The sequence below is a fragment of the Balaenoptera borealis genome (assembly GCF_965194805.1).
Source record: "Balaenoptera borealis genome assembly, chromosome: 3".
Classification (NCBI taxonomy): domain Eukaryota; kingdom Metazoa; phylum Chordata; class Mammalia; order Artiodactyla; family Balaenopteridae; genus Balaenoptera; species Balaenoptera borealis.
The window spans coordinates 156,792,291-156,813,160 of NC_138866.1; the positions used below are offsets into that span (position 1 = coordinate 156,792,291).

The following is a 20,870-nucleotide window of genomic DNA, read 5'->3' on the forward strand; positions in this document are numbered from 1 at the left end:
CAAGAGAAGCCACTGCAATGAGAAGCCCGTGCACCGCAATGAAGAGTAGCCCCTGCTTGCCACAACTAGAGAAAGCCCATGCACAGCAATGAAGACCCAACACAGCCAAAAATAAATAAATTAATTAAGAAAGAAAAGAATCCACTGAAGCCTGTGAATTTAAATGCAATTATAAAATGCTTTTCCATTAAAATGTTTATGAATGAAATACTGATTTTAAAAGGATGCCCATTTTCAACAACATAAATTACAAATTAAAAAATATGGTGAGTCTCAAATTTTAGGATTGGGTTCCATTTTCTCACTTACCTTCTTTGAAGAGCAATGCCTTCAAGGGTTCTGAACAAAGAAAACCTCTTTTGTCTTCATGTATCCATGGGAGATATGCCCACATGTCCTGATGCCAGGGGGCTTCCTCTGGGCCTCTGTGTTCTTTCTCTTCTCCGCCGTGATGGCTTCGAAATGAAGGAGGTACAGAAGGCATTCATCACAGGAAATAGAACTAGTGCTTTATTCAAGCACTAGTTTCAAATTTTTCAAAACATTTAAAAAATAAATACAATAAATCAGGTGTTCTTTTTCCTTTGCAAGTATTAAATACAGATGTACTGTATGCATATGAAATTTTTTATTAAAATGTCTTTCACCAGCCTGTCTCTTTAATTAAATAAAGCTTGTTTGGTATTAATCAAGGCACAAAGAATTTATACCCCAAATCCAGATTAATTAAAAGCCTGGAGCTTGAAGAACAGACTGTGTATAAAGACAAAAATAAATCAATCCAAACATGATATTTATGAATATGGACTGTGGGCAAAATATAAATAATTTAGATGGAGTAATATATGTCAGGTATATGATAGGATTATTTTATATTATAGAATGTATTTGCATGTAAATTTGAACTCACGTTTTGAATTAAGGTTTCTATTTTTAAGTTGTTGTTCATTACAGAGTGATGGTAGCTCTTCCTGGCTAATCCCCTCACAAATCCAAAAGCTTTTAGCTACCTGCTCAGATACGCCAGGAAAGTGAGTCTCACGTGAAATCATCTCTCTTTGTGTGAGTTTGGTTTCATCTTATTCAACGTTACCCTTCTCTCCCCAAATGGAGCACAGTCTAGCACCCGGTCAGGACCTGCTGGGGCACAGCTCACTCACAGGATGTGAATCTGTAAACTCATTGGTATGTTCACCAAATTAAAACATGTATTAGTCTTTAGCTACTTTTTAAATGGGAATGCAGTCAAAATATTTAAAACTTTAAAACTAAAAAATGTGTGGCTACTGATTCATATGTGGAAATTTCCTGTTCCTACACACACACACACACACACACACACACACACACGTATTTATATCTGATCTGAATCTTATCTGATTCTCACTGAAGCTTTGCAAATGGGGAAGACCAAATTTGAACTCAAATAGGTATTCTAACTATAAATCTAAGATTTACTCTATTACAGCCATGTGTCACATGTTAATCTTCTATGGGAGAAAAAAAATAATTTTAATTCAGTTGATGGTCTCAGTTAGAATGGAGCAAGGCCCTTAACTATTTGGAATTGTTTCCCTTTGCAGAAATTCTGGCTGAGCATAAATCCTCAAGAAATGTAGGTCCTCCTCATCCTCTTCTTCCTTCTTTTGGTCTCACCTGCCCCCATTTTTCTTCTTATTTTTATATTTCTGTCCTATTTCAGGAGGAGAATAATGAGACAATGAGAATGAATTGTACATTTTATCATTATACAAAATAATATAAAATAAAAATGAGTCCTGGATAAAGTGGTATTTCTGATCAGTTGGGAAAAGGGTGGCTCATTCAGGAAAGATTATGAGTATTCGTTTAGACAAGATTGGGAGATCCTTGCCAAATACAGTTTTCAAAACTAAATTCCATAGAGGGAAATTTAAAAGAACATTCTATAATGCTGTGTCCTAGAAATCCTTATTAAGCCAGATACCTTAGAACCAATGACTCAAAGATGTAACCTTCCAAATAATCACAAATCACTTGCACACACACATTGACAGCACAAACACAGACAGACATACAAACACACAGATACACAGACACCACACATAGGCACACACACGGACACATCCACATATGCACAGGTTACAGCAAACTTATAAAAACGTAGTGTTGGGAAGAGGTCCTGACACACATGAAGTGTTAGCTTCTATTATCATCATCATTTCTATTACTATTAAAAGGTAGATGAAAAAATTCTTTAAGTCATTTATTTATAACATACAAGCCAAATTAATACTTGTATTACTTTTCACCATTGGATATTGATGTCCTTGATCTCAATTTTTTTTTAATTAGATTGTTTTTTAAGTCAAAAGTCATAATAGTAAAATATAGGAAGAGACCCAATTCTTTCTAACCATATTAAATTTAACAAAATTTGAGTTTTTGTAGAATTACATATAATTTGTTACAGCATCTTAATTATCAATTACTCATACTTAAAAATTATGGATTTGACAGTGTGCATAATTCTCTATGTTTGAAATGGTATAAATAATAATAACTGCATGTCCAGATTTAAGTATAAAGCAATTACTGAAAATGCTAAAGGTTCTCAAAAGCTCAGAAACAACAGAAGGAGAACCAGTGAATCACCCAAGTAGGGATTAGTGAACGTTTGTTATGCTCACACCAAAAAGACAGTTGGCAAACTGGGAGCTCTCCAGCCAAACAGTGGGTGAGGCTCAGGGGTGTGTTGTTATAATGCAGCTTATCTAGTGAGGAAGTGGTGACTGTATTCTTCACAGTGACTGGTTATAATGTTAGAATTTTCCTAAATGATAGGTTATTGGTCAGAGGTGACCTCATAGCAACCTCAGGAAGCAGTTTAAGTTTCGCTCACGATTCCAGAGGCAGAAACAAGGAGTGAAGTTACTCTCGCAAAAACAGAATTAAGCTTTGCCTGTGTGACTGCACTGGTTTTGTCTGCTCGGGGAGTTGTCAGGGCTGGTCTCCATTTGTTTCAGATTTTTTAACAGGGGCATGCACATTCACACTGCAGAGCCATCCCCGAGATGATGAAATTGCTTTTCTCCTAAAAGTAATGGGAAACCCTGGAGAATCCACACTTTGAATTTATTCCTTGATCAATGACAAGTACTAAAGTTCATGAGGTTTGCAGCATTTATAAATGGAAGATGCATTTTAGCAGGAGGAGGTGTCTATGCTTTCTTTTGTTAATGTATGGCAAACGAGGTGCATTCATTTGTAGAGATGAATCTGTAGAAGAATTTTGGGACTTGTGCCAGTTATTCATTCCTAGTTTCTTTGAATTACTATGTTTCAGGCTCTTCTATGGACTACAGAGATCCAGTGATACATTTCCTACCATCCTGTAGTTTATCTTCTTGTGGGAAAGGCTCACCACTGACCACCTCAAAACAAAACAGAAACAATTGTCTACTGTCAGACAGTGATGATGGGGAGGAGGGAAATTAAGCAGAAGGATGGAAATAGTGATAGTGGTGAGTGAGAAGTCTGCTCTTTCAAATGAAGTATCCATGGAAGCCTTCCTGGAAGAGGTGGTCATTCAAAATTAAGCCATGAAGTAAATACAGCAATAGTCTCAGATTCTCTTAGACCTACCATCTTTAACTTTTCTGATTTTTCCCATAAACGCTTTCTTCACTTTTTTTATACTTTCTAACTACTATTTCCTTTTCATGTTTCCTGCAAAATATGGGTTTAAGAGAACTAATTTTAGTAAGTTGTCTATGTAGTCACCATAATCTAGCATGTGGTTTTACAGACTCTTGGGGCAGCAGCTTGTTTTTTTGTTTTTCACCGAAGAAAAAGTATGCCATTAGCAGTGCAGGCACACAGGTGCACAGCACACACACTCTCTCATGTCCCAGAGCCTTTGTTTCTGGAAAAGAATGAAATATGAGCTAAAGTAGTCCTTCCATCCAAAGGAACGGCAGAATCTAACAAAATTATTTTTGAAAGAGTTCCATTTTGTAGAATTAAATTTGTAAAGTGTTTGTAATGACTCAATCTGCTCTAATTTACGCTCTGCTGCTTCTTCGCCCAGGTCACGCCTGCCATTTCCTTAACGAACAGAACCTGTGATGCCATTTAGCACGTGTTCTGTTGAGCCAAGTGCCCGATTTCACCTTGATTTCAAGAAGTGGACGACTACTTTGCCCTTAACTACGAAAGAAGACCGATAGGTGCCATGCCTGCCTGTCTCTCCTTTTCTGTCTCAGTTGAGGAAATACTGAAATGTGAAGGAGAGTGTGTTTGTCTTTTCCAAGCACCAGAGCACCCCATGCGCCACTGGTGGTCAGACAGCGATGCTAGTCCTCACAGCTGGGAAGACAGTGGACGCCAGTGTCGCTGCCCTTCTGTCCCAGATCGGCCTGCTCCAAACTCTAGTCAAAGATGAGACACTAAAAACTGTTTCTCTCTCGAGACTGGATGGGGAATACTAAAAGGTTCCAGAAATTTTTGAAAAAGCTCTTATTTTGACTGCTCAACTTGCTTTATAAATCTCACTTCTCTCACGTCAGGAACCAGGTTGTTGACAATAAAATCCTCTTGGTCCCAGCATAATTGATCAAGGAAAGTTCTGGACTTTGAGCGCACATTTGCAGATCCAATAGAATCCGGGTCTCCCACCTCAGTGACATTCGTTTCAACATCTGCGTGGACCAGCTGGTAACAGTTAGTTTGTTCCTATCACTTTTGATTTTGAATTGAGCTTGTTAATAAGGATGGATGGACAGCAGGTGTGGCAGTTTCTGAACAGTTATTGGGACCTAATTGCTTCGGGCTATTGTTTGAAGCAGTTTCCATTTGTACGTTGTTCTGGTTGCAGCTGTCAATAGCAGGCGAGCTAGGAATGCACAACTATTCCGTTCAGGCTGCACTTGCAAATCTAAATTGATCCTGGAAGGCATCCATATCTGGCAAGTTAAGCAAAAATGTTAATAGTGAAAGCACAGCTCATAAGAGCTGAACTGGTGAAAAAACAAAAATCTCAATCTTTTCAGGAGTTTTGAGGATGTACCTTCACATTCATAGGCCAACTGCTTACTGGTAAATTTTTAAATCTCAAATTTTCACTACTTTTTGCAGTAAATCAGACTAAAATATCACCTAGATTAATAATTCATTTTAGAACATCCCTCTTAAAACTTTAAAAAATTGCTTTGTGTAATTCAACTAAGCAACCAAATCCGTGCAGGGTCATGAGAGCCTTCAAGGTACAGAGTGGAGAAGGACTGCTTTGGAGGTGCTTGCACCTGGCTTTGAACTCCAGCCACCGCGTCACCTTTGTTTGTGACCTTGAACAACTCACTCACTCAGCTCCTCTGAGTTGCTATTTCCATATCTGTAAAAGTAAAGCAGGGATCAACGTTTGTGATGCTGTTTTATGAGACGGTGCTTGTGAAGTTAAGGCGTATTGAACACTTACCTGGCGGCAGGTAAGCACATGCATCTCTAGCACCTCACATGTCTTTCATTTAATCCTCACAAAATCCATGATTCAGAGGCTGTGCTTCTATTCCATCTTGCAGGTAAGGATGTAGAAACAGGCTTATGGAGGCTTAGGGTCTTTCCTGCCGTAGAGGCGGGACGTGGGGACCTGCCTGCTCCAAGCTCAGCTGCTACGTTCACTGCGGGCCATGGAACGCGGTGCTCCATTAAGGGTCTGTTTTATGAAACACGTAAAGCAGCATTTACTACTTTTGTTGGAAATGTCAATTTCTAATCTCCATTTTTGCAGAATGTTGGTGTCAGTGAACTAGATGAATGTGTTTACCACCAGATTATATAGCATTACCTTCAACCAGCTTGTAAAAAACATAGATTAGTGAATTAAAACGTTTGTATACTTTTTACATTTTCATCCACATTTTTCCCCTTAGGCACCTTCTAGAAAATGCTGGAGAAAGGTAACAGAGGATGGGGTAAACAAATCACTAATAAACCAGGTTTACCTGAAAGTATTAGGAACAGATTGATATATTTAAGCCATAGCATGAAACTGTGGTTGTAATTTGATTTTATTTGAGCATTATTTACTCACATTCCCCCCACCCCGTAATTAAGATGTTCTTAGTTTATGAGGTGACATTAAACATGCCAGCACTTCACCAAGTTAGGCAAAATGTCGTGAGTCCTGGAAACCCGGGTAGTCAGCTCTCTGAAGAGGACGTTGGGCCCCTGATTGTCTGCATTTCTGCTGGAAGACATGGGGTCAAACCCGACCTCACTTGGGACACCTGGGGTATTTTCCTGAGTGATTTTTACGTTTCAGCTTGTGCTGGTCTCTTGAAAATGGACATTGGAAAGCGGGATTTACTTAGAGTTTTAAAGAATACAATTTTATTTAATCAAGACGGACCATGATGAAGCTTGTTTCGGAATTGGGTGGGTGCTACAGACTGAATTTTGTGCCCCCCGCCAGTTAGTATGCAGAAATCCTAAGCTGACGGTGTTGGCAGGTGGGGCTTGGAGGAGGTGATAGGGCGTGAGCTGAGCGCGGAGCCCTCGTGATGGCGTGCTTAGCGCTTTTATAAAAGAGAAGCCCATACACCCGCAGCCCTTCCACCACAGAGGGCTCAGGAAGACGGGTCTCCCCAGGACTCAGCCGCGCTGGCACCTCCGCCCTGGACTTCCAAGCCCCCAGAACGGTGAGAAATCAGCGTCTCTTGCCCAGTAAGCCCCCGTTCCGTGGCCCTGGGGAAGCAGCCAGGGCAGCCTAAGACAGAGGGGCCTCCACTGTGGAGACGTGTGACTTCCTCCACGGTGGGCCTTCTCCCCTGTGATGGTCACTGTGGGCTCCTCGGGCCCCAGGAGAGGGGAGGGGTTCCCGGTGGTGTCTTGTGGGGAGAGGCCTGGCCAGGGCTCAGCCTTGGGACTCAGCCTTGGGGCTCCAGCACTTTGTACGGAAAACACCGTTGGAGTCAGTTCTCTGCTTTCCGTGGTAGGGCCCGTGGCGTACCCCCGTCCCTGGGTGATGATGCCTGTGACTTGCTTTCCTGTTTTTCTTCTCAAAGAAAACGACAGGCAAACACATGTTCACACTGAAATGAAGGTTCAGGATCAGCCACAAGTCACACATAAACCTCAAGTCTCATTTCGTGAACCTCCTTTATTTGGGTGAAAACATGACTGTCGGCAGAAGTAAGAGTCAGTCCTTGTTTCTTGTAAAGATGAACCTTCTAGATGAATGGGCTCGGTTCTCATTCTCATCTACAAATGTCCCAAACTAGATTATGCCCCCAGCTGCCCACTTCCCTGTCCTGGGCCCTTTACCTCAAAGGGAGAAACAGGCCTGTTGCTGCTCAGGCGGATATGAGGTTTCAGTCCTTTCTCTCTCACCACCTGTTCTAAACAGTGGCTGGTGAGCAAGACTCCCTGGTGAGGACATGCCTGGATCCAGCCAGTTCAACCACCTCGGCTCCACCAACCAGTGCAAACAGGCCGCTGCCTGGAGGGCTGCAGCCGCCTCCTCAGGTGGCTCCCTCCTGCCCGTATCTTCTCCACCAGGCGGTTTTAAAAGCAAGTCCAACTGTGTCTTTCCCCAGCTCAGAGCCTTGGGAAGTCCCCGTCCCCTTACCAGAAAACATCCTGAGCGAGGTCCCAGGCCTCCCCTCCTCCTTATCACCTGCAGCTGTGACCAGGACTAGCCTGGGAGCCCTTAAATATAGTGACGCCAATTACTGAGCGCAGGTGGATGAAATCCACATCCTTGGTAAAGGGCTCTGCAGATTGGTCCTTAACAGCCTGCAGGAGATTCAACTATAACCCCTCGGGGCCCCCCCTCACTCCCTTGATTTTTGCCTGCCCATCTTGAGATGAAGTTGAAGACCTTTCTTCCTCTTTATTCCTAATATCAAAAACATACTTTCATAAGCAAAAACCTTAACGTAAGTCAACAATGATTTAATACTATTACGTATTTCGTGGTTGTGTTCACTAGTTGCCTCAATATCTTATTTATAGGAAAGTGGCCTGCCCGGCTCAGGAGTCCACCTAGACCAGGTGCTGACTTGTCTTCCTCAGCTTTCTCTCCTTGTGCTGGACCTGTTGGAAGAAAACAGGTCTCTTGCTTTAGAAGCCCCCCACCCCGTGGGTTTGTCTGTGTTGCTTTATAATTAGATTTGGCTTCGAACTCCTGGCAGCAACCCTGGGTTGCTGGTGCTGAGTGACACCGGGGCCCAGTGGACCTTGGAGCATTTGGTTCAGCGGGTGTCTTCCTGGTTTCTCCACCACGTACCCCTTATTTTTTTGCATCCTGAAATCAGCATCTCATTGTAGGGAGACCCTCGGAGAGCGCAACTGGTACCCAGATCTGCCCCTGAATTTGGGGCTCCCCTGAGTGAAACAGGTGCCTACTGGCTTCTTCTGCATATACCTGATTTTCCTCTTAAACTGGAAAGTTTTCAACAGATATAATTTGTCTATTGGAAATCTTGGATCTGAGGTCAAGAGACTGAGTAGAGTTCTAGGTTAAACTAAATGTGGAAATCAGGGAAGTCCATCTCTTAGTGTTTCATCTTATCTGTCACAGAATTGATGGGCAATCATTTCCATGCTATCAATTTAAAATAAAATCATGTCCAAAAACAACATAGCAGAGAAAATACTCAAAGTGCCCCTACCACGAAACACCTAGAAATGTCAGTTAAAATATAACAAGTCTCTCAAATGCAAAACTAAACTTGGAATAAACAGGGAACTCTCCAAGGGCAAAAATTAAACAGGGAGCAAAACATACACTGTAACTTTTTTCCCTGAAGCTTCAGCTACCTCGTGGGAATGTGCTGCCCTTGGTGACGCCAGGGTTTGGCTTTCAGTGGCCGGAAAGAGCACAAATGAATGACGTGGAGACAAGTACATGGGGAATGAAAGCTACGCCAGCGCTGTGGCTCGGGTCACTAGAGAGAAGGACCTCAGGAAAAGGGCCAGGTATGTGCTAACCGACAGAAAAACCTGTCGATTCTGCATGTAAAAAAAACTCTTATAAACAAAACACTGTCTCATGTAGGGTTTGGATTCAAATTTTTACTGATATTTTTGGTTCAGAAAACCTCAAGTCAAGACATATAGGTTGAATCTGGGTCTGAGATGCCCCTACCCTAGGAGCACATCACAGAAGTCCATTCACATTCCCCCCAGTGAGATGAAGTTTCATTGCAGGCCATTTAGGCTTTCATTCTGGTAAACCACCAAAATTGTAAAAATGAATACAGTCCTGGAAAATCCAAAAAGCTTAGTCGTCAGAATATAGTTTAAAGGACACACTTAAAATAGAATATACAAACTGAACAAATTACTAGAAAGAAGATTAAAATAAAAGATGAGGCTAATAAACAGAACCAACTCTGACTTCTGGGTATAAAAGTGTGACAGGAAATAGAGATGGACTTCAGTTACTGGAAATAGGTCTGAATGGCAGGCTAGAAATCAAATGGTTCTGGCTACAGTGTATCTAGATTGAGGCAAATAATGTAAATAAAATCAACAGGCATCCACAACCTCAGTGGCGTTTCCTGGGTGCAGGAACCAAGCGCAGCCTCAGCTCCTAGAGGAAAGCTGTCTTCATGGCATGTGTGCCCCGCAGGCGTGTGTGCAGCCTGGTGACCCTGAGCTCAGAGACTCAAATTCTGGAGAAGGGCCCAGCCTGACCCACACTTGGCCATCATTCCAGAAGGAACACCATTTGGGGAAAGAATCCTGCTTGGTGTGGGAGATTCATGGAACTGGATGGAAGTTTCTTTTTCCTGGAGGTAAAATTGAACAACATAATTCAATATTTGTACGTACTGAAAAAGGATCAACACAAACCTAGTTAACATCTATCACTGTACAGTTAGTTTTTTCTTGTGATGAGAACTTTAAGATCTACTCCCAGCAACTTTGAAATATGTGACGGTATTAACTATTTTAACTACAGGCACCAAGCTGGACATCATATCCCCACAGGTTATTCATCTATAACGAAAAGGTGAAAACTTGCAACGACCTGCTCATAGAAAGCTTCTGCACAAAGTTAGCTTTCTCCTCAAAAAGATAAAAGGTGAGACTGAAAGATAACCAAGTAAGACAACGAGGTACAGAAATGTCTTGGGTAGGAAATACAGATGGACTTCCATGTCTGGAGATACTACAAGGCAGAAAAAATCTCTAGTAGCTCAACCCTCCGTTCTCCCCTCACACCTAGCGCAACCCCTTGGCCGCCTCTTACCGAGAACAGCACCTCGGCTTCAGCAGAGACCCTAGGCTTTCCCCTCGTACACAGCAGAGCCCCTCCTCTGTCTCCTTGTCCATAGCTCAGCCCTGGGCATCAGCTATCCCTTCATACAATGAGCATCTCCTCCACTGTCTATTAATACCTAGAGCAGCAACTTCGCTCCTCATACCTATAGCAGACCCTCCACCGTCTCCTCACACATAGGCCAGGCCTTTGGCTTCCTCCTGCTACATGGAGCATCTTCTGCCATCTACTCTTACCTACAGCGGGCCCTGGGTTTCCTCCTCATAGCTTACTGTTAAATCTTCTAGAGTTGGATACACCCACAGTAGTCTGTCCACTTGTTAGAAAACTTTGGTCAGAATTTATACTTCAGAATCACTCTGATGGTGCATATTGTATGCTGTCTTTTTGAGTAATGCTAAACAAAGACAAATTTTCTGGCATTAGTTATATATTAAAAACCACACAAATCATACTGCTAAATGTTTGTGAGCCACTAAGGGAGGCTATTGTGACTCAGTCTCTTGTTGTCATACTCATGATACCATCTTAATATTCTTTTGTTTTGAAATAATTTGGTCACTAGAGAGAGGTGTTGGGGTCTCCAGTTATAATAGTGAACATGTCAATTTCTTCTTTTGGTTCTAATGGTTTTTGATTTGTGTATTTTGGTCATTGGGTGCGTAGGTGTTTGGAAATGTTAGTTCTGGGAGAGTTGATCTCTTCACGATTATATAAAGTCCCCCTTTTTCCCCTGATAATTTTCTTCACTCTATAACTTGTGTTCCTGAAATTACTATGGATATTTCCACTTTCTTTTTACTAGTGTTAGTGTAAATCTTTCTTCATCCCTTTACTTTTAAGCTACCAAGTCTTTGTATTTATAGTTTTCTTTTTTAACATCCTAAAAGGATATTTATTAAAACAGCTTTTGCTGATTTAAAAAATAACAAATGCTCATCTTAAAATTATTTGTAAAATAGAGGTGTTTAAACAGAAAATGGCAAATTTCATTGAGAATAACCACTGACATTTTGTGGTGTTTCTGTTTGACATTTTTTTCTTTCATTAAATTTAACTTTTTGAGTTATAACTTACATATAACATTGTTAGTTTCAGGTATACAATGTAATGATTTGATATTTGTACAGATCATGAAATGACCACTTCAGTAATTCTAGTTAACATCCATCACCACACGTATAAGCTACAAAAATTTTTTTTTGATGAGAAATCTTAAGATCTACTTTCTTAGCAATTTAAAAATATGCAATACAGTATTTCAAGTTAGTGGGGTTTTTTCCCCTTCAGATAAACATCCAAAATTGGAATTACTAGTTCATCTGGTTGTTAGATTAATTTTTTGAAGAATCTCCCATACTGCTTCCACAGTGACTGCATCAGTTAACGTTCTCACTAACAGTGTGTAAGTGCTCCCTTTTCTTCACATCCTCACCAACATTTACTTCTTTTTGATAATAGCCATCCTAACAGGCCTGAGGTGGTATCTCATTGTGGTTCTGATTTTCATTTCCCTGATGATGAGCGATGTTGAGCATATTTTCATGTACCTGTTGGCCATCTGTATGTCTTCTTTGGAAAAATGTCTATCCAGGTCCTCTACACATTTTTAAAATTGGGTTTGGGTTTTTTGCCATTGAGTTATGAGTTCTTTATATACTGCAGATATTAACCCCTTATCAGTTAAGATTTGCAAATATTTTCTCCTGTTCAGTAGGTTGCCTTTTCATGTTAGTTTTCTTTTCTGTGCAGAAGATTTTTAGCTTGTAGTCCACTTGATTTTGCTTTTATTGCTTTTGCCTTTGGAGTAAGAGTCAAAAAATCATTGCCAAGACCTACGTCAGGGAGCTTACTGCTTATGTTTCCTTCTAGGAGTTTTACGGCTTGGGGTCTTATGTTCAGGTCTTCAATTCATTTTGAGTTAATGTTTGTGTATAGTGTAAGATAGTGGTCCAGTTACATTCTTTTGCATGTGGCTGTCCAGTTTTCCCAACACCGTTTGTTTTTATTATAGTTGATTTATAATATTACATTGGTTTCAGGTATACAACATAGTGATTCAGTATTTTTATAGGTTATTCACCATTTAAAGTTATTAAAAATATTGCCTCTATTCCCTGTGTTGTATAATATATCTTTACAGCTTATTTTATACCTAGTAGTTTGTACCTCTTAATCTCCTACCCCTAGCTTGCCCCTCTCCCATCTCTCTTCCCACTGGTAACCACCAGTTCTCTACATCTGTGAGACTGTTTCTGTCTTGGTAAATTTATTCATTTGTTAGATTACACATAAGTGATAACATACAGTATTTGTCTTTCTGTTTGACTTATTTCACTAGTACTCTTCAGGTCCATCCCAGCTCATACAATTCAATATCAAAAGAATTAATAACCCAATTAAAAAATGGGCAGAAGACCTGAATAGACACTTTTCCAAAGAAGACATACAGATGGCCAACAGGCACATGAAAATATGCTCAACATTACTAGTCATCAGGGAAATGCAAACCAACACCATTTATTGAGGAGACCATCCTTCCCCATTGGACATTCTTGACCCCGCTGTGTAAATTAATTGAGCATGTCAGCATTAGTTCTCTTCTGGGCTCTTTATTCTGTCACATGGATCTTCTGTGCAAAAGAATTTTAAATCATGTAGCTATTCTATCTTCAAGGAGGTGGATTATTAACTCTCCTTAAGTGTGGGTTGCTTTTATTGACTTTTAAAGAGAAGAGAATTCAAAGGAGGAAAAAACTTTAAGTGGAAAACCTGACAAACACGACCTCAGCCGGGTGATCCAAGTCAGCACCAACAGTGATAAGTCATGTTGACAGCATGTACCCTTGATATTTTGTGATGAAAGTGGTGCTTTACCTCTGGTCCTTCTCCCAAAATCTTTATTCAGTCTAATCATGAGAAAGATATTAGAAAAACTCTGTTTGAATGACAGTCTACCAAGTACCTGACCAGAGCTGTTCAAAACTGTCAAGGTCATCAAAAACCCCGAAAAGCTGAAAGTGTCTCAGCCAAGAGGAGCCTAAGGAGATTTGACCACTGAATGTAACAGGGTACCCTTTATGGGATCCTGGAACAGAAAAAGGACATTAGGGAAAAACTGAAATAGGAATAAAATATGGATGTTAGCAAAGAATAATAATGTATCAGCTTGGTTCCCTAGTTGTGATAAATGTACCAAAATGTAACATGTTTTCAATAACAGGACCTGAACCTGGAATACCTGGGAACTCTCCATGGTATCTTCAGATTCTTTCAGTAAACCTAAAACTATTCAGATATAAAATTTTATTTAAAAGTATGGACCATATAAGTTCTTAATAGACAGGGAACACCTCTGTGTAAATACACCTGAGACTGTGTCCTGTGAATTAATCTATATCAACACTAAAAGCTTTGCTGGACACTTAGGGGTCGTTAAATTATGCATCACTAGAGGTGAACGATGCCTTATTTTTGGTTCCCCTGACAGAGCTGGGGTGTGAACAGTAGACTGCAGGCAGCGGGAACCGACCATTCATGATGTGTCTTCTGTTGTGCTTTGAATCTTGGGAAGATGCTTAGTGTCTTTAAGGGATGCAGCCCTAACACATGGGCACACAGCAGAGGATGAACGGTATCAGCACTAACCTCGGAGCAGGATGCGTCTTCAGAACGACCCCCTCCCGATGCCCGTAAAGTATAGTCAATTACTTTTATAATTGCTCCCCCACTAATGTCGATGTCCTAATGGAATCAAAACCATTACACTTCTCTTTCATCTGTTCTTACATCCAATGAAGGCAGAGGGTAGAGGTATTTATTGGCTCTAAGAAACTCTCTGCAAATTAAAAGTATCTTGATAATGAGATAAAAGATTCCCCTAAATCTAAGCTGCTGTGGTTTGTTTTTGTCAGTTTACAATTGATCAGAAGGGAGGAAGGCCTGGTTGTTCAAATCTTGTCTTCAAGGCACTGAGAAATCTTCCTGCCATTTCATATCACTGCTTTTTTGGCGGAATGGTGAAATTAAAGGGTCAGCTCCTTCAAAATCAAAGCTGTTGGACATTCTCTGCTACTGAAGAGCAAAATAGTAGGTGCCACTTGTGTAGACACAGGACTCAGTGATAAATATGTGCATTTAGTGGGCTGTACGTCTTGACTCCACTGATTCCATGTGCAATGGAGTTAACTGTGAAAAGGGACCATTTCAGGAGGGATTTAAAACTTGGCAAATTATGAACATATCTAGCTGTATCTCAAGGTTTTAAAAGATATGTTTCTTTTAACTTGTATTGCATTCAGGGAAGTTTAATTGTATGCTTTGTCAGAATCTCAGTCAAAATGAAGTGCTATCATTTATAAATATCTTCAATCATACAAGAGTATTTAAGGTGATATTTCAGTTCATTTTGACTGGATCCACAGCTGATTCTGAATGCCTCTTGCAAACTCGAATGCAGATAGGAGAGGGGAAGATTGGCTGTCATTCCAGATTCCTTCCTGTTTAAAAAAAAAAAAAAAAAGCTAATTAAAGCAGTGGGTCAGATCTTGCAGTGTCAGATGTGCTGTTTCTTTCCTTGGGACAATAATGTGCTGCTGGCTGCTACATCAGTACAGTTCTGACAGCTGCCAGGAAAGGGCAGAAAAACCACACGCTGACAAGATTTCCACTTGCTGAGTCTTAGAAGGTCTGAGGCGCATGAGCATGTTGCTGATGAGAGTGGGTCTGCAGCAGTAGAATCCAGTGCTCTTCGTTGTTATGTAGCTCAGTGCATGACCAATACTTTAAACATCCTGTGGCTCTTAACTTTCTAACGGGGGGTGATAGGAAGGATGAGTGTGCATCCTGAAAGGAGGAACGTGATTTGCATTCACCTTTTCTTGAGTAAAACATTTCCCACTGATCTTATATTGGATTTTTTTCCATTTTCAGTCTTGTTTTCGCACAATGTATAGATTCTAATGTCATTGTACACTGATACTATTTTTCGAGTAATGATACTATTCTACAAGACTTTTTCCCCCCTTTGAGCTTCCTAATATATCTCAAGGGGTTTTTCACTGACCTTTAAGATATTTGCTTTCATACTTTCAGAATTATAAGCAATAGAACCATCACAAAAGCTTAAAACACTTAGGAGAAATCTTACTTTCGCAGATGCCTATGAATTCTTATGGTTCAAATTCATTGTTCAAAATGAATTTACTTAGACAATTACAAATACCAAGACCTTGTTTTAATTAACAAATTATTTTGCAGATACTCATTTATTACATATTAAGGGTGATTTTTACACTTTGAATAAGACATGATTTGTCTGAATTGTTGCTAACAGTGGTGGCAACCACAATCCATTTTATGACAGTCCTTGTACTGTTGGTGCATTTTGCGGGCACAGAGAGATTAGGCTTTGTGCGAGAATAAGCCGTCTGAGAAAACAACACAGAGCAAAATATAAGACTGACTCCACCCCCAGCACAACTATGGGTTCCACCATCCTGACTGGGGAACACTCTGGGCTGTATTCCCCCGGGTCATTAATGACCAGTTTTCAACTCACCTTAATTTTCTCAGGCTGTTTCTCCATTTACTTATGTGCCTCATACCTCAATTTTTATATATGGTATAAGATAGTGGTCCAGTTTCCTTTTTGCATGTGGCTGTCCAGTTTTCCCACTGCCATTTCTCTATGAAAAATGCCATTTTTCCAATTGTCTTCAATTTCTTTCATTAATGTATTGTGATTTTCAGTGTACAGGTCTTTCACCTTCCTCATTAAATTTATTTCTAGATACTCTTCCTGATGCAATTGTAACTGGAATTGTTTCTTAATTTCTTTCCAATAGTTCATTACTAGTATGTAGGAATGCAACAGGCTTTTGCATATTGATTTTTGTATTCTGCAGCTTTACTGAATTTTATTTCAACGGTTTTTGGGGTATTTAGGGATTTCTATATATAATATGTCATCTGCAAATTGTAGCAATCTTACTTCTTTCCAGCTTCGATGCCTTTTTTTCTTAATTGCACTAGCTAGGACTTCCAATACTATGTTTAATAAAAGTGGGGAGAGTGGGCATTCTTGTCTTGTTCCTGATCAGCTTTAAGCATTTCACTGAGTGTGAGGTTAGCTGTGGGCTTCTTATACACGGCCTTTTATTATATGAGGTATACATATAATTGTTATATATAAACACACATTGTTGAGAGTTTTTGTCATGTGTGTTGAGCTTTGTCAAATGCTTTTTCTGCATCTATTAAGATCATATTTTTACCATTCATTTTGTTAATGTGGTATATCACATTGATTTGGGGATATTGACCCATATTTGCATCCCTGGAATAAATCACACTTGATCATGGTGTATAATCCTCTTAATGTGCTATTGAATTCAGTTTGCTAATATTTTGTTGAGGATTTTTGCATCTATGTTTATCACAGAGACTGACCTGTAATTTTCTTCTTTGTATCCTTGTCTGATTTTGGCATTAGAGTAAAGCTGGCCTCGTAAAATGAGTGTTTCCTCCTGTTTTGTATAGTTTTTGGAAAAGTTTGATAAAAACTGGTATGTATTCTTCCACGTTTGGTAGAATTCACCAGTGAAGCCCTCTGTTCTCAGACTTTGGGGAGGTTTTTGATTACTGATTCCATCTTCTTCCTAGTAATAAATCTATTCAGATTTTCCACTTCATTATTCAGTCTTGGAAGGTTGTAGGTTTCTAGAAATTTACCCATTTCTTCTAGGCTGTCCAATTTGTTGATGTATAATTGTTCATAGTAGTCTCTTAAGATCCTTCATATTTCTGTGGTATCATTTGTAATGTCTCCTCTTTTTTTCTGATTTTATTTGAGCCCTCATTTTTATGGTGCATCTAGCTACCTAAGAGTCTGTCAATTTTATCTTTTTGGAGAATCAGCTCTTAATCTAAGAGTCAAAAGAGCAATAAGTTTCTATTTCATTTTCTGTTCTGATCTTTATTTACCTCATAGGTAAATTCATGTACTCTGCTTAATACACAGTTTTGTTTGCAGAGATGATTTTTTATGGATTTAGTATTTCAACACTGTAGATATCAACTCAATGCCTAATATTTTCAAATGACTTGATAACTAAAAATATTTATGTAATTTGAACTGTTTTCAGAGTCCATGAGCCAGAACTAGTTATCTTTTAAAGTGCTGTCAAGAGGGGCTGGAGGATGTCAGGGGACACACCTGGTGTGCATTGTCGTGGCCACACTGATGTCAAAGGTTTGGACAAACTGAGATGTCCTAACTTTTATGACATGCACACACAAAAACGTGCACACATGACAGTCCATGCAGTTGGTCAACAAACTCTAAGCAAAATACCATAAAAAATAAACATATAATAGGAGTAAATTAATATATAGGATATCATTAATATTCTAACAAATCCTTCCGTAAAATAAATCACATTTGGAAAGTTTAAAATTATGAATGATTGTAAATAATGCAATTTCTGAACTTATCGTTTGGGTCCCTTTTAGTCTCAAACTTTCATTTACATTCCAGCCATTCATATGGAAGTGCCAAGCACTCAGTACCATTTTTGCAATGTGAATGTTCAGCTTTATTCTAATTTCTTCTATATTCCCTATTCTCTAGTCATCCTGGAATATCCACTGTTAATGTGCTCCATAGAGACTCATCTACATGTACTTAAGGGTTTTTCTCTGCCTGAAGGTTTAGAATCCTGACCAGTTTCTCCCTTTCGTTCAAATAGAGACAGAGACTCTTCCAGAACATACCTCCTTCAAGTCCATCTTAAATAACACCACCTCTTTGAAAACGTAAATTCTGTATACAGTATATTCTTCCTTAGATCACTCATCTTCATTTGATTTTTCCAATTATTTCTTATTCTACTTGACCCTATAAAGTAAACTTTGGGGTGATACAGCACAGGTTCAAAATGTAAAAAATACAGGAAGAAATGCAGCAAAAACCCTTACCATCCATGTTCTCTTAGCAGAATTTCTCTTTTCCAGATGGAACTGATGTTTTCAGTAGCAGTTATCTCCTATCCTTTCACATGCATTTTATGCATATCTAAGCAATAAATATATAAAACTTAATCTTTTCTTTTTACGCAAATGGTAGCATGTTATGCATTCTTAACTTTGCTCTTCTTTAACTTAACAAGGAATATTAGAAAATATTCTATCAATACCTAACTAGGTTATTCACACTTTTGTGTTTGTGAAGAGTTTTATCTACCACCTATCACTTCTTTTCTAGTCTCTTGATAACCAGCATTTGGATCATTTCTGATAACTTTCTAGCTCAATACTGCAATGAAAATCTTTCTAAATAGATCACTGAATCCTAGAAGTAAAATTACAGGCTCAAATTGTATTGGCATTTGCTGCTAATGTCTTTAGAAAATGTATTTTATTCAATTTGAATAAATCATGTTTATGATGAAAATTCAAAAGAAGTAAGAAAGGCATAAAAACATAATTCTGCTTCATAACCTATTCCAGCAACCACTCAGTTTTCCTCTCTAGAGATAATCGATATGAGGTTATTATATCGTTTCAGAGAGATTGTATATATAGAGAGCAGAGTTTAATCTTATTTGGGCATATTTGCATTTTCTTCTATATTCCATGGAAATCAGAATGCTCTTACCAAGAAGTTGACTAACAAAATAACACAAAGTTTCAGGGTAACCACTGAAATTCAGTGTCAGACACTGTCCAAAGATCTCTGATCAAAGTAATGATCCTATAATTTCCAGTTGTCATTGGAAGGAAACATAGTTTTGGATGCAAGTCACTGCCATGTTCCTGACCAAAGATTTTTGATCTTATTCCAATTTGGAGTAAGTTGCCCTCTGCATTTCACCCATGGTAATCATCAGAATTTCCTTCACCATCATCTTGGTTTTCTCTTTGCCTCCTTCCTGTATTTTCTGTTTTCTGTGAACCTTGTATATTTCTTTCTTGATTTATGCCCTTGTTTTGGTGAAGCACATCCTCAGGTAGCTTTTGACAAAAAAATGTATGAGGAATAAGGTTTTGTTTTTAAAATAAAAAATAATGGTGCCTTTATTCCTCATTTGAGTAATAATTTGGGAATAGAATTCTAAGTTTAAAATTATCCGTCAGTGTATGAAATCATTTCAGTGTTTTCTAGCTTCTAATGTTGCTATTGAGAAATCTTAAGATGTTCTAATTACTATCTTTTAAATAAGAGTAGGGGTGTCGTAGTGTGGAGTGTGTAGTCTTATCCATTGAATTGTTGCTTGAGTGGGCCCTTTTGACTTAGAAAATGATTCTTCATTCTTGGGATTCTTTTTGGATTATCTATTCCCTCCCTCTTCTCTTAAATTTTTCTCAGAAACTTCCAATATCATTCATATGTTGGACTCTTAGGTTTGGGCCTTCAAGTTTCCTATCTTTGGTGCTATCCATGTTTTTCTACTTTCTAGAAGAGTTCATCTGTAGTTTTCAATTTTTCTATTGAGGTTTTATTATAACTGAGATATTTATCAAAAGCCTTTTTCAGCATGTTTTTTATGAGAAGCACTGTCATTGTCTCATGTATACAGTAACTTCTATTACTCTGGGAAACTTAACGATAGTATATTTGAATGTTTTCCTCCTTGTGTAATCTCCGAGTTGTTTACTAGTTTTCTGATTTCTAAAACCTCTTATTTCATGTCATAGATTTTCCTCAGATATCAGGCTGTTGATTATCTGTTTATAAATGAAAACAATGTAATAAACTCTTTGGAAGTTCTGAGAAGATGGGATTTGTCAATATTGAGCTTGATCTCAAGATGATCTAGTGGCTAGAACGTTTGTTGTGGAGCATACAACCTTCTGTCTATATCTTTCTTTTTGCTTAGCTCAGGTGCTTCATAAAAGGGTCATCAAATCTCTTCCCAAAAGGTAGGGATCCATCTAACAGTGCTCTGCGAACCAAGTTTTGAAAGACTGCTCGGGGGCAGCCTCCAGTGAGTGGAGTGGACCTACTTCTTTTGTTTGGAGAATGAGAGCTATGCCCTCAACTGTATCTGATGTTTCCCAGTCCTGAGAACCCATTACCCTCCACCCAAGATAAAACCTGCAGGCTTCTGAGTGAACTGGAGGAAGGATAGTCACCTGAGAGCCTGGAGATGAGGAAAACAATCTGGGGATTGAATTGCTTCTCAAGAAGATTCCATGCACTTATATTAGGGCTCTCCAGAGAAACAGAACAACAGGATGTGTGTAAATAGAAGTAGAGATTACTTACAAAGAATTGGCTCACCATATGGAAGCTGAGAAGTCCCAAGACATGCAGTAAGGAAATAGAGTCAGGGAGCCCATGGTTTAGTTTGTTCCTAAGGCCAGCAGCCTCAAGACCCAGAAAGGGCGAATGTTTTGGTTTGAGTCCCCAGGCAGGAGAGGAGCCCATGTCTCAGTTCAAAAAGGCACCCGGGCAGGAGGAATCCCCTTACTCAAGGGACAGTCTTGTTCTACTCAGACCTTCACCTTAGTGGAGCGGTACCACTCCTGTTATGGAGGGTGATCAACTTTACTCAGTCTACTGATTTGAATGTTCACTGCATCCAGAGACACCCTCATAGAC

General features: G+C 39.3%; 1 long non-coding RNA gene across 1 annotated transcript; it reads right to left on the minus strand.

The window, feature by feature from the left end:
• Positions 1–3,097: 3,097 nt before the first annotated feature.
• LOC309625975 lies at positions 3,098–7,395 on the minus strand. Its single transcript, XR_014242861.1, has 2 exons — positions 7,257–7,395; positions 3,098–7,016 (listed from the first exon to the last, which is right to left on the minus strand). It is a non-coding gene; the product is annotated as an uncharacterized lncRNA (long non-coding RNA).
• Between the last annotated feature and the right edge of the window lie 13,475 nt (positions 7,396–20,870).